General features: G+C 48.8%; 1 long non-coding RNA gene across 2 annotated transcripts; it reads right to left on the bottom strand.

The window, feature by feature from the left end:
* Nucleotides 1–283: 283 nt before the first annotated feature.
* Nucleotides 284–10,932, bottom strand: LOC122461829. Of its 2 annotated transcripts, none has more exons than XR_006284031.1 (3): nucleotides 10,855–10,932; nucleotides 8,193–8,356; nucleotides 284–4,711 (listed from the first exon to the last, which is right to left on the bottom strand). It is a non-coding gene; the product is annotated as an uncharacterized LOC122461829 (long non-coding RNA). The 2 variants fall into 2 exon arrangements; XR_006284030.1 differs by having other exon boundaries at nucleotides 10,711–10,924.
* Between the last annotated feature and the right edge of the window lie 32 nt (nucleotides 10,933–10,964).

The following is a 10,964-nucleotide window of genomic DNA, read 5'->3' as shown; positions in this document are numbered from 1 at the left end:
CAATCATGATTTTATAGACCTCCATCATATCCCCCATTTTCCAAGCTGAAAAGTCCCAGTCTTATTAATCTCTCCTCATAAGGCAGCTGTTCCATACCCCTAATCATTTTGTTGCCCTTTTCTGAACCTATTCCAAGTCCAACACATCTTTTTTGAGATGGGGCGACCACATCTTTGAAAATCTCTCAGTGAGCGATTGGCAGAGCAGGGCTGGGATTACTCACAGACGTAAAGTTAAGCACGTGCTGAAATGTCTTGCTGCGCTGAGGCCTTAGAGGCCACTTTTGAAACCTGAGCTCTTCAGGGCCCGCGACTCATATGTGGGCACCTCTGCCGGGACGGCGGGTGCCTGAATACTAGTGACTGTTTAAAGTGCTGCCCTATTTGAATTGCTCTGACAAAGTCAAAGCTGAACTAAACTCTTCACCAGAGGCTGAAAGAAAGAATGGAGAAGATTTAATGTAATTTACTATTGAAAGTAAAAGAGGCAGTAAAAGGATTGTCAACAGCATCTGGCCAGGGAGGGATGCTGCTAAGGATTTTTGAGACAATATAAAATGAAGCCTGTAATACAGCTACTCTGAGCCACGCTATTCCTCCCTGCTGTCTCATTAAGCACAGTTTAAGCCCCCTGAAAAATCATTTTGGAGCCAGTGTGGCTCACTCTGTGACATCCTTTCAGAAGATTTTTTTTTTTTTTTTTTTACAAAAGATCAGAACTGCACAACTCTGCTGCAGTCTGGTGGCAGGTGGAGCCCCCCTTCGGGGAGGCGAGCCCCCAGTTCCACCCCTTGTGCTCGCGTGCCCCTGCCCCCTTGGCCAGAGGAGCCCTGAGCTCCCCCCCTGCCAGGAGGAGCGCTGGGCCAGCCACAGCCGCACTGTGCCTCCCCAGACCCCAAGCTGCCCAGGAAAAGCTGCAGGGTGACAGCGTCTCTTCCCAGAGAAGAACCTGAGCTTTTGCTATGCCCCATGCAGGTTCTCTCTGGAGTCCAGGGAGATTACTGATGAAACCAGGAAGCTGAATAGCACATACTGCCCCCTCATCCGCCCCGGAACCTGCATGGGGCATAATAAAGGAAAAACTTCCCCCACCAAACACACTACCAGGCGTCTGGCAGAGCCTCCCCTGGCCTATTACACCCACCACCCATATGTGTGCCCAACCCTGCACCCGCCACGGCGCTCATCCTCACGCGCTGTCCCTGCAAACCCTGCACTTGCCACCACGACCCCAACAGAGAGACAGGAATATCGCAGCGTGCTGGTCACACGTGCCTTGCTGAGGCTTGGAGCAGGTGTGGATGACGTGGTGGTAAAACGCCCGTGCCTTAGCAGTGCCCTTGCGCCCCTTGGTGCCGCTACGCTGGAGGTAGCGTCCTGGCAGGAGGTTTCCCTATAAGGCGTAGTGAAGAAGACTCTTGAGAGTGGAAGTTGGCCCAAAAGGGTTAAACTGAGAGACCAGAGCAGGAAGGGCAGAAAGGAACAGAAGGGAGAAGTGTGAGCAGAGATGAGAAATTAATGAGAGGGGACAAGGTCCTACAGGAGATGGGCCATGCTCTGGTATTTCCTACTTAGCTGTGGCTGGCATTTCTTTTCTTTGCAGAGAGTCCCAGTATCTGGACCAGAGAGTGGCTCCTGAGGAGGGGAGAGCTCCGCACAAGGCTGCAGCAGCTTAGTGGGGAAGTGCCAAAGGGTTTTAGATTCCCCAGGCGAGGAGGGAGATTATCCTTGCTCCATCAAAGGGAACCGTGCTCGCTCAAAGGCCTGTGCTGAATGCTTCCCAGCCACCATTGCCGCAATGCCTACAGAGCTGCATTAGACACACCTGGAGAATTAGTATAATTAACATCCTGTCCGGGGCTATCCACAGCCCTAGGCCCACCATGCCCCAGGGCAGCCTCTGGAATTGCCCTGTGACCTTGCCCCCTCGCTCAGAGGGACGGTGGAAAAGCAAGGGTGGTCGCCTCTCGGAGCTGCAACTGCTCCTCTGCCCATAGGGGGACAGCAGATGTGTCCGCTTCTGTGTCCAATTCCCCATCCCGGGCGTGGCCCAAGGCACCCTTGCTGTGCACACTCAGTGGCCACACATCTGCCATCCTGCTCTCCATCCCACAATAGCCCTGTCCTGCATGGTGACCCATTATAGAGACCTGGGGCCTGCAGCTGCACTAGTCACTCACACCGGTGTGGAGTGTGGGTGTGAAATGCTCTAGGAGCAGAGTAGAAGCATTTCACACCCACTTTACACCCCTCTGCACGGGTGTCAACGGCCCCGCAAAGCACTGGAGATCTCTGCAATCCCTCTGCTGCCCTGTGCCGCTGACCTGCTCCCCTAAGATATAGCAGGAGGGGCTCACCGACCTGGAACCCAGGGAACTGGCAGCTTTTCAGATGTGCTTTCATTTTGCACCCCCAGTTTTGTATCATTGATGCCATGTCAGCTGCTAAATAATTGATTGCACCTGCCAATTACCCTGCTGTCTGACTGCTGTCAATTGCACGCACATTTTTGCTTACAAAGCTGCACCTGCAAAATTGAGGGGGGTGGTGGAGGGGAGAAGAGCTGGCAAAATTGATCCCTTAAAGGGAAAAGTTCTTTAAACATAAAACTGCACAGTCCTTCCTTGGCCAGGTAGTAACATGGCCCATTTCACTTACTGCTCATGAGAAGTTATCAGGCCTTCCTCTCTTGGCAGGTTGTAAGGCAGGGCACTGAAATATGCTCGGCTGCTTACAATACAGGAGGTAATTTGACATTTTTAGCCCAGTGAGTGGGGATTCCCGTTACTCATACATCTGAAGTCATGTGGCTAAATCCTGGGTCCCTCTCTGAAAATGGACCCCTCCGGTAGGCACATAATTAAGCACTGTGTTTGGTCCAATAATTCATTTTGAATGTAGTGACCACCCAAGTCTTGGTCTGAACAACGAAGTCTTCTAGTGTTTTTTGTTGTTGTAGAATCCTGCGGGTCCAGCTAGTCTTAATCAGTTCAGATACAGCAGGTCAAATATGGAGACATGACTGATAAAATTGAAGTGGACATCAAAAGCTCACCAGGCAGATATGTTGTCCTGCCAGCCATTAAACCCTGGGGAGCTACATCCTTCTCGGAATGGTTTGGTTTCAGTTGCAGGTATTTTGCACAAAGCTATTACCAGCTTTTGACCTGCACAATCTGCTTTCAGTGAAATAAAAGGAGGCAGGATTTGGGTGCGTTTCCAAGCATGGTTATGGATTAAGCCTGGATGTTTGTTTAAATACAGGACAGGGTATTCTTTAAACTCTTCCCCCAGCTCCTAAGCACAGACCTGTAGCTGAAGTGTGCTGCATCCCCAGCTCTAGGGGTTGGGTGAGCTTGTGGGCTCTGCCGCATGTTGTGAACACTCCCTTCTGCCTGTGAACGGAGCCTCAGCCGGGGGAGTGGGTGTGGAAGGCTTCCACGAGCCCAGTGTGGAGAGAGGAGCAGGCAGCAGAATCCCCCCGAGACCCACTCCAGATTCACCGGCGCCGGGAGAGGGCACACTGGGCTTGTTCTGTGAGATTTTCTTCTCATTTCAAGCGCTATGATAGAACTTTACTCCCTACCGCAAAGGGCAAAGAGTTCTCAAGATCTCGCTCTTCACTGCGCTGACCTTATTTCTAAATGAAGATTTGATTTGTTTTTTCCCCAGCAGACAAGCAAGGAGGCTGAGCGATCTGGTGCTTGAAACGGACTGACTGTCCCATCCAGATCTGATACTGGCAGGGACTCTGTTTTCTATCACAGGCTTCCTCAAGTACGCATGTAGAATTCGAAGGGTGATTTCTCATGACGTCTCCCGGAGCAGAAAGTGCTACTTTGGGTGTCTGAGTCGCCGTGTTTTGGAGTTTTGCATACATTAGGCACTAATAGATTCCTTAGCAAATGGATTATGGCTCTATATTGCTTTCCCCCAGGCTTCTGTGATGGCTAATAATGTTTCTTCCAATATGTTTTGTCTGGGTTGGGAGTTCACATCAGGCACCTTCTTTGCTGCCACGATCATGTGTGTCTGTTGAATTGCTTGTATCTGCATAATCTGACTCGTGGTCGTGGCATGAAGACTCTGTTACATGCAAAACGCGTGGACAAACGAATAGCATTCTCTTGTTCCCTCTCCTCCTCTCCCCATGCACACGCTTCCCGTCACATCCAAGGGACAGGCCCAAGAGGCACTCGGCATGAGGTGAGAGTTCGGGGTGACGTAAACCATTCTGTGCTGGCACTCCCTGGGTCACGGGGGCCGTGTACCCCCGGGAGGACAGCTGGTCCTCCTGCCTCCTACAGACCCCCAGCGGTCTGACATTCCAACTGCTGGATGCAGCCTGCTCTCCCCCGCCCCCGCCCGAGAGCCCAGGCGCTTGCTCCGGGGAGAGATTCTGCTGCTGGGAGCCCACAGCCTAGATCCTGCCTCTCGTGCATGGAAACACAAGGGCGGAACCATTGTTTAGTAGGGTTATAATATTTTTGATGAATTCTTTCATAAAAATATGATTCAGCTGAAAAACTGGACTCTGAATACCAGACAGAGGCTCCCAAGCCTCTTGGCCAACCTTCTCCTTTCACTATTCTAACACCAATGGAATTACGGCTGAGATTCCCATCTTCTACCAGGCCTTCGTTACTTGTTAGTCCACCAGTGAACAGTGGGTAGAGGTTCAAGAATTGTTACAAAGGTCTGTTATAGAAACCTGTTTAAAAAAAGATGTGAGAAGCAGACAAAGATTGAGTTACTTTAAACAGAAGTTTCTACTAATACCATTCAAGGACTGTGTTAAGATTATGACTGTTAAACACGAGGATCGGAAATCAGTGAACCAAAATTGGTGTGTCAGAAATCAGGCCTAATTGGTGGACAAAATAATGAGAGGATGGATTATTCCACCCATTGATTTTTGGGACCCTTAAATAAAGAGGGGAGAAAAAATCCTTTTACTGTCGCTGTGGCTGTGGTGGAAGGATTGTTGATGTGACACCAGACCTTGGTACTCCAGGTTCCCCACCCCCCAAACTTCCTCCTGTCCTATCTCTTGCTCAGCTTTTCACCGGATCCTGAAATTAACTATACTGCATGGCCTCTGCATGGTGAGATGAGACAGCCCATCCAGCTCTGCTGGGCTTGAGAAGGACCAGTGAAGGAGAAGGACCCTACCAAACCAACCAAATGATGTCCTTGACCGAGGGGGTAAGCCGGGGTCTAAGGCAACTGCTGGTATGGCCAACCTGCCAGCCCAAAGGATCCATCCAGGACTGAGCAGCCACCCTCTCTCTTGAGAGCATCAACAAAACCCATATTCCCCCACCTTTCCTATCCCATCTCCTCTCTCTCTGTGGCTATCTGTTTTCTCTAAAGCAGGAAAGCGACTGCCATTCTCAGCTCAGAATTAAGCAACAGAACTTTCTCCCCCAAGGACCGTTTGACTGAATAAGAGACTTAACCGATAGTTTCTGTCTCCAGAAAGGGACTTTGATAGATTTTGATTCAATTTGTTTTTCCTAATCAATTAATTTTAGATTCAATGCTCTTTATCTCATTTTGGTCTTTCCCTTTTGTGTGCTTCAATCAATATAGTTCTGACCTTTGGCATCAATTTTATAATCTGTTTGCCATGGTACTAAGCAGGCTGGACTGTCTTTACCAAACTCCGACCCTGGCTTACCACAGTTTAATGTTGGACAGGGACCGGGCTTTGGTCACACTTTTAACTCTTTGGGCCTCTTTGTTCCATCTCAGTCAATACACGCACCCCAATTTTTCTATCGTAGAGAACGAGTTGGTGGCGCACCACAATTGCTTTTTCAGCTAAAGAGCTGTGCAAGTATTTGTATTCGACCCTTTGCCCTTGTGCGGTGCCAGGTTACGTTAGTGGTGTGGGTGCTGTGTAATGCTTGTAGATCCCTTTCGTGGGTGGAGAGTCTAGGGAGAATAGCTTGATTTAGAACCGAGAGAACACTGATCACCAGATTAACCGTTTTCAGTTTCAGTGCACCACGCTGCAGCTCCAACGGAAGCCCTTGTTCCCGTGCGAGTCAGGGTGCACTCCAGAGACTGTCCGGCAGAGCTCCGCAGTGTACCTACGCCAACAGAAGGGGATTTTCTGGTGGGGGAGGACCCCCCTCCCCAGGCAACGTTAGCTGCGTCGCTGGAAGGATTCTTCTGTTGGCATAGCTGAGCCTACCCTGGGTCTCGCTGGCACAGCTCCGGAGGTCCGGGGGTGTGTGTGTGTATATTTCCCACCCCCCGAGTGGTGTAGCTATGCTGATATAACGCAAGGGCAGACCAAGCCTCGGTATTTGTACTCCGCTCCCGCACAGTCAGTAGAAGAGCCACTAGAGGGAGCGCAAGAAAAGGAACATCAGGTTAGTTCCCAGGTTGGGTCCCCATTTCACATCACTTTGCTGGGTCTTCGTAATTCTTTTATTTCAAACACAAATTCTTTAGGGGAAAATCCCCATGATCAGCTTGGGCTCCATGAGCCTCCTCACAATAAGAAAGCGACACCCAGCATCAGTTTCTTAGGGTGGCTGCAAACGCTAAGCTGAAAATACATTTTAAAATGAAAGAAAACTACTGCCTGTCTTTGTGAACTAGCCCGCCTTTTCTAGGAGGCCAGTCACTGCAGAAGGCAAAGATCTTGTCACTAGCTCCCATGCTGTTGAGCAGGGGAGATGGAGTCCAGCTGAAATTATTTGCACCGTCCTTGAATTTAGTTAAAAGTTCTCAACTGTGTTGACCTCGCCAGGGAGGCTGATGGGAATATGGGAATGAGCGAATGTAACCCACACATCTCCTGGGTGTGGTGCTCTCCTCTAGTGGCCCCGAGACCACTTAGAGATTAATGAGTCTGCTACAGCCTTAGCTAAGAGCCACGTGGCTTTTACCTCCTGCAGTAGAGGCTCATATACTTTAGCTTCAGAGGTCCCAGGTTCAATCCCACCCAACAATGAGCGGGGGCTCTTGGCCTTACACAAGGCAAAGTCATGGTGCTTTGTGCAGCATGAGGCTGTGATGGTCTAGCAGAAGACTGCTAACAGATGCAAACACTTGATGTATGTTTTCATTTTTTTTTTTTAAACCAAAAGGACAAATGCTAGAACTCTGAGTGGTTTAAATCCCTGGGAAAGGAGTGTTCCATAGCAGGAAAAGATCTTGTTCAATCCTGAAAGGCTCCGGCAGGCAGTGCTTTTGACAGCACAAAATTGAGTGTCTTTAAATACCGGTGATCTCAAGATGTTACATTATCTCTTCAACCAGAACTTCTTACAGCTCGAGCCCTATTGATTTCAGTGGCAGGATCGTTGATTGGTTATTGCAGATTTCCCCCTAGCTTTAAATCTATTTGCAGGTGTATGATTCTGAGTCAGTGACTTAAACAATTCTGAAAATTTGTCAACAATACTAAAGTTTTATATTAGGAGTGTTTGTGAAATAGAGTTTCTGGGTTTTGCATTCTCTCATCTGTTCCTTAGCCGTTCATTCCACGAGTACTACTCCTGCTCATGTCTGAATATGGATGACTGCTGGGATTTGCTGGGGGCAATCAAATACTTGGCATCTAAAGCATACATATTTGCTGATGTGCTGTGAAACCTAATAACTGCACAGCTCTGAGCTCTCCCTTTCAGACAGATATCCGACACACGGCGTAGATTTGTGACGGTGCAGTCCGAGTGATAGATTTGGGAGGCATGCAGTACATCTTAAAACAAATATGTGGGTCTTTTGAAGCCAAGCATTCAATAAATTGCACAGACTTGTGCAACTTATCACACACCTATCGCCTGCTCACTAATCCTTCTCTCCAGGGCTTAGTGACACATGAAGCCAACTCCCACAACAGCGGTCATTCACAAAATATAATCAACTTGCCAGGGGAACGTTTCCTCCTTCCACCCCACATGTGGAATTCCCCCCTGCAAATTACCACTAGCTGAGACAAAAGTAGATGACATAGTTTTTTCCTCCACCTCTGCAGGGTGCTGATGCTGGTAAAAACTCACTCATATCCCCCACACCAGCATGTAATCTATTATCACATGTAATTTGATTCCACGTGTGTATGTGTGCACACACAGAGAAAGAATAGTTCATAGAGAAATATTATCACAACTACAAACTCCAAATTCCAAGAAACCCTCCCCAACTTGCCCACCCATATCCCCCCACCTTACCTGACCCATGGCCCTGCTCATACCAGCAGGTCTCCTGGGCTTAGATGCGTTCTTCTCTTGAGGGTGCAGGGGTGCTTCTTTTCCTCTGACAGCGTTCTTCAAATCGTTGCAGGAGGACTGGCTGTCAGGTGGGAAAGGAACCCGGTGGGGCTAGGAAGCTATTTCTAGAGGGATAACAGTGAGTGCCTGTTAACTCCTATGGGAAATCCCCACAGATTTGAATAAAAATGATAAACTTTCTATAGGTTTTTAAAATTATCCTACACAATGTAATTAACAGAGAATTATAGGCAGTGAAAATGCAGTTTCTCCCCTATTCTATGGGCTAGTCGCTCCCCTCCCATGTTAACATCTATGTACCCCATTTGCACTGGGAACATTGACGAAAGCTTTGCCTACATTTGCATACAATACAAGGACTGCACACTGAGCTCTCCTTTTTCAGCCAGCGTGTTTTTTTCAACCCATGACTGGCATTTCCCCAATAAAAATGCATTCGTATTGAATTTGTACAAATGCAATTCTATCGGAGATTTATAGTGCATTTTTTAATTCTAATAACTCTTGCTTTGTTACCAAGACAATAAAATAATTAGTAATCAGCAGAGGGAGTTTAATATTTTAATTCTCCAGCTGTTGTTCAAAATAGCTCTGTGCATGCCTAATAGATACAATTTTTCAAAAAGGCTATAAGAATAATGCAACATCATTGCAAAGTCTGTGAACAGAACAGTTGGTAGAAATTGATAGGTTTATTGTCATTTATTTAAACAAAATATGAAAAGCTAAAAACCTGCCAGACAAGGAATTCTTAGTCCTGGCACAGAAAGCTTGACAGATGATGTAGCATTAACAGTGGAACTGGATAATCAAACATAAGTTAAGAGAACATTTTATGAACCCCCTATATTAGGTGGGATATTTTAGAAGCCTTAAAAATGAGTTTGGTCTGTGTAAATGTGGGTTTATTTAGTTGTGCAGAAACACTTCATATTTTGAACTACCCAGTGGCCATCACTCTGAACTCTACCTCGTTATACTAATCCTGAACTTATGGGTCCACTCATTCTTCTGCGTGCTGCAGATATATTTCAATTCCCTCACTACTCCCATCTAAAAGAGAGGGGTTCAGTCTTCCTTAGTTGCAAAGACAGGTCCAGTCAAAAGCCTGATTCTGATCTCACTGCCTCTGGGTTGTTGGCACACGTATCCACTGAAGGCAAAGGTGGAGTTGCTCCCGCTCTGCGAGATCAGAGTCAGACCAGTGTTAGAGGATCTGAACTGGCCGCACTGCGGCCAGAAAGCTCACACCTCCATTCTGCTCACATTGTGGCCTCCACGTACAGCCGCTCCTGGATGCCAGAGGTTCTGTCTCCGCTCTCGCTCTCAGTGTGTTGGGCTTTCACAGACAGGATTACCCCTAGGCTTAATGCACAACTCCGTGGACTCTGCTGTACTGCTAAGTTCCCAGCGGCCTCCCACCTCTACTCACATCGAGCAGAAATAGCTTCCGCAATCACTGTAAAACCAGCATGAGATCAAATCATGCCCACTGCATGCTGGGAACTAGGATCAGCCTTGCCCGCACCTCTCCCCGGCAGGAGAGCTGGAGGGGAAAAGCTGCGTGCCCAGGGCACTGAGAGGTTCTGGTACACCAGTGGAGATAGCGGAGATCAGAATCTGGCCTCTATGTTCATCTAGGTAGGGAGGCTCAGGCAAGGAACGCTGGATCCCTCCCTTAGCCCAGCTGTGGTTTGGGAAGCTCAGACTGACGCAGATCCAAAGGTTACAGCTTGCCTATGCCCCAGCAACAGCCCCAACCTGAGTCCCTCTCTCCCGACCATGGCAGCAATTCAGACTGAAACCAGCACTGACCATTGCAGCTCCCCCCTGTGAGATTTCTAACAGGTGAGGCTGCCTCTCGTCTCCCCACAGTGGGGGTTGGGAAGGGAGCTTGGACCTGCCAGGACTTTGGGGAGAAGCCTAGGGAAGTTGCATAGGAAGGAGCTGCAGGCAGTAGAGCCGAGGGGGTGGATTCTGAAGTCCCCTCTCTGGCTACGGTGTGGCAAGTCCAGCTTCTGAGCCCCTACAGCTGCATTCTCCCAAGAGGCCAGGAGCAGCCTGGTGGTCTGCATCCAAGCCAGCCGTCTGAATGGCCAGCAACATTTCCCTTTGAAGCCTGGTCTCCTTGCCGTGATAGCTGCTGTAGAGACCTGGAAACACAATGGGACTGACAAGGCCTGATTTAGAGGCGGGATTTACTCACAATCCCCTGAGTAACTGGCCTAAAGATTCCTGTTCGCTTAAAAATAAATACTCATATCATGCAAATAGCCGACGCTCAGCCCACTGAACTACTGCCATATAGCGTTCTCAGATATCCGCCTTAACGGTACATTGTTCAACTCCTTGCAAAGAAACTAGCCAGCGACAGCAGAGCATGGCCTGCACCCGGCCTTCATGCTCCACTGAGCCCTGCTCAGACTCCACCGGCTAGAGAGGTAACCAGCGCACACACCTCTACCCACACCTTTCCAGCTGTGGGCAACAGTGTCATTTACAAGGGCCCTTGTATCCTCAGCCCTTTCCCGAGGGCCCAGGAAGAGACAGTCTTGCTTCTCAGAGATCTCCCTGACTCCGGGCTCAGCTAGGCTGGCCCTACCTGTCTGGTTTGTTTTTGTCTCCTTCTCCTCCTCTCCTCTCCTCCACCATTGCCTTCCTGTACCTTTTTGATCTGTCCTCAGCTGCTGGGCTAATTAATGCTTTAGCTCA

Source organism: Chelonia mydas, chromosome 9 (genome assembly GCF_015237465.2).
Source record: "Chelonia mydas isolate rCheMyd1 chromosome 9, rCheMyd1.pri.v2, whole genome shotgun sequence".
NCBI lineage: Eukaryota > Metazoa > Chordata > Testudines > Cheloniidae > Chelonia > Chelonia mydas.
The sequence above is the reverse complement of the archived record's forward strand: the minus strand, read 5'-3'. Positions and strand labels throughout refer to the sequence as shown.